Source organism: Pteropus alecto, unplaced genomic scaffold (genome assembly GCF_000325575.1).
Source record: "Pteropus alecto unplaced genomic scaffold, ASM32557v1 scaffold72, whole genome shotgun sequence".
In the NCBI taxonomy this organism is placed as follows: Eukaryota; Metazoa; Chordata; class Mammalia; order Chiroptera; family Pteropodidae; genus Pteropus; species Pteropus alecto.
In genome coordinates this window covers 16554347-16558143 of record NW_006436811.1, presented here as the reverse complement: position 1 = coordinate 16558143, position 3797 = coordinate 16554347, and positions in this window count along the sequence as shown.

Below are 3797 nucleotides of genomic sequence, written 5' to 3'. Positions count from 1 at the left end.
ATCAAAAAAACCCTTTGAGACATATATTTTCTAGTCGAAAACAAAATAATTTGCAATAACATTTATCAGAAAGGTAAAGTTGCAGAGATATTTTTCTCTGGACTCCCTGAAAAATATGGGGATTCTAGTCCATTTAATCGCATAAGAAAAATAAAATCCTCCAGAATTAATAGCTTGGAGATAATTCTTGTTGAAACAGGAAGCCAATATAAATCTGCCAAGATAGGACTAATATGTTGTTTCTTCACAGTGAAAGTTAAATTATGATCCAACAAGTTCTACACATGCTGTAATTGGAGATAGCCTTATCAAAAAAAGCCATAAAACTAAATAATACAGTAATCAGTTGTTATAGCAACTGTGATACAAAATAAACAAATGAGACCTTCAAAAGAGCAAGTTAGACAAAACGTGCAAAGGCATGGCATAATTTATAATGCACTAAATTCATATACATTTTTAAAAACCAGGTTAAAATAGAAATGCTTGCATTCTTTTGAAAGTGTCAGGTCTTTAAAAGCTTAAAGGTACATGTTAAAAATGCAAAGTGAAATAAGTTTTTTGTTTGCAAGACAGTGAAATCTCATTCAAGAGTAAAATAAAAATGACACTTTATATGAGTCATAAATCTAAATATTAAATATTAATAAAACTATCCAAGCACACATCATTTCTTAAAAATCAAATCTTCCTAAAATAAATTATTTTCCTTTTTTTCTTCTAGTCTTATTTTTCTGATTCCCTCTCTTCCTCTTTATCCCTGAGCTCTTCATTCTTACTTAGAATTCAACATTTTCAAAAAACTTTTTTTATTATAATATGTCCCACTACAAATAAATAGGTAGAATAGTATTGTCTTTATTTTCAGGTGAATGAACATGAACTCTAATAATATCCTAGTTTGGTACAAAATTTTAGTTTCAACAAGTATCTTTGTACTTTAGTTCAGACATAAAGATAAATATCTTATTGTGTTTTTTTGGATATTACCAAATATTCCTAAGAGAAGTATATAGTGGATTGACAGTGTGAGAAAAGAGTTGGTTTATTCAGGAGTGAATAATTAATAATGAAATTTCAGAGACCGAGTTTGAAAAATGTTGAAACATCTATTGAACATATTCAGTATGATCCAGCATTTAATTCTTTTGGATAAATATCTAGAATTGGAATTGCTGGATCGTGTTAGTACTATTTTAATTTTTTGAGGTGGCTTTATGCTATTTTTTATAGAGGCTGAAGCAGTTTGTATTCCCACCAACAGTATGCTAGTGTTCCAATTTCTTCACATTCTTGCCAACACTCGTCTTTGTGCTGTTGTTTTTTTAATAATAGCCACCCAAACAGGTGTGAGGTATTGTCTCATTATGGTTTTGATCCGCATTTCCCTTATTATTAGTAACATTGAATATTTTTTCATATACCTGTAGGCTATTTGTATGTCTTTTTCAGAAAACAAATGACTGCAAGTCCTTAGCCTATTTTTTAATAGGGTTATTAGTTTTTTGTTAGCTATCGTGTTATACGAGTTTCTTATAAATTTTGGAGATTAATCTCTTATTACATAAATGATTTGAAAATCTTTTCTATGATTTTGTTGGTTGTCTTTTTTACTTTGTAAAGAACCTTACTGTAAACAACCTTCTTGGTTTGACAGTCTCACTTGTTTATTTTTTTTTATTGTCCTTGATTTTGGTGTAATATCTATGATTTATCATCGCCAAGACCACTGTCCAAAAAAACTGATCAGACAGATAATAGCACTCCTATGTACTCTGCAGTAAAATTCACAATAGACACGATGTAAAAATAACCTAAATTTTTATCAACAGATGAATGAATACAGAAAATATGGTATCTATCTACAATGAAATACTATTTAGCCTTGAAAAACAGGACATTCTGCAATATGTGACAACGTGGATGAATCTTGAAGACACCATGCCAAGTGAAATTTGTGACACGTAAAATGTAAGTGGAAGTCTACTGGTGGAGTTTCCAGATAACCTGATTTTTCTCCTGATTGAAAGGTAAATAGCTAGCTAGCATAAACATTTTATCTTTATCCCTCTTTACTCTTCTCATATGTTGAGTGGTTGCAGTAACGGGGTTCCCAGACCATTCTGTCGGTATGAAAGTATGTAACCTCCATGACAATGTAGGCACAATAGAAAGATAAAAGGTACAGTATGTTGATGACATCGTCAAGCTTCGTTGTCAGTCTTGGATTATTCACTACCAGGACATTGGTGTTTTTATGTGAGATAAAGAAGCTGCTTTGATAAATCAGTTACCTGCAGCAGAAATTTGATATTGATATATTGGTATTTTAAATGTTCTACTTATACATAGGTTTAATCACATTAAAAATATATTTTTGATCTTTTAATTTTGTCCTAAATGACACCTGTCACAGAATAAGTCAATATTTGACTGTCGAGGTATATTTATAAAGATTATAATAATATCTATATGCTCTCTATATAAGGCTCTAGCCTTCAGTACTTCCTGATTTTCTATAATTCTACCAGAGTGCAAATAGGAAAGGAATGGTAAAAACGCAGATTTAACACATAGATAGGTTCATCCATTGGACAATTAATTTTCTCCTGATAAGTTTACTGCTATATATGAAATGTTTGCATAAATCTGATGAAAACAGAGTTGGCCCTATATATCTGTTGGTTCTACTTCCACAAATTCTACCAACCACAAATTGAAAACAATATTTTTGATTTGTAGTTGGGAATCCCAAGAGCAGCGACTGTATGCTTTATATTATAACATTTTATATAAGGGAACTGAGAATTTGTGGATCTTGGTATCTGCAGTTTTCCTGGAACCAATCCCCGCAACAGACTGAGGGCCTCTACTGAACTTGACTGGAGCATCGAGATCATCTTGGATAGTACTTAATGGATTCAAGGACTTTCACCTCAATTTGTACCTCGCTTTTGAATTATTTTTGCGTACTCACACTGCTTTTGATCAGAAAAAAATCATTACATAAAATGCATTTACACTAACATGCATCTTTGTTACATTGATATGTTTAATTTACTAATGAAAACTTTTAGATGTAAGTGAACTGGAAATATTTAAGTTAAAATTTGTTAGACTTGAAATTACTATAATCAAATTTCTATAGAAACTTAAATGGATTTGAAATTCCTGAGAGTTTCACAAGCTAGCTCAAGCAAATATGAAGAAAATCATACATTATTATTGTAAATATCAACTTGAGGTATTATTGTGGCAGTTGGATACTCTTAAATTCCAGAAAGACTTTCTTTGATCCCTTTGCTCTTTAGAAGAATATATTATTTAAGAGTCTTATAATAGCAATTTAAAAAAAAAGACTTAAAAATATGAATAAATAACAAGGGAGGAGTTTTTTAAATGATTTTTATCACCAGAGAACACACTTCTGAGGGAAAAAGAACAATAATCACACTAAAAGGATTTCAAAGGAGAAAACATATATGTGAAATGCCTTTAGAACAGAGTATAACATGGACTACATATAGTATGGCCATTCTGATAGAGTTTATACCACAGCAAGTCTTTTCATATTATTTATAAAACCAATTACATGCTGATTCGAAATCACATTTCACAGCTTGCCTTGTCATATTACCACATGATTAAGACAGGCAATGATTATTTTCTTTCTTCCTAATCAGAAGGCCTCGACATTTTCCGAGGTCAGATGAATGTGAAAAAATGAAGTTCACTGTCTTGGCAGTCACCTGCTTTATGCTTTTTTCATAACTCTTCTCCCACGTTAGGCAACCATG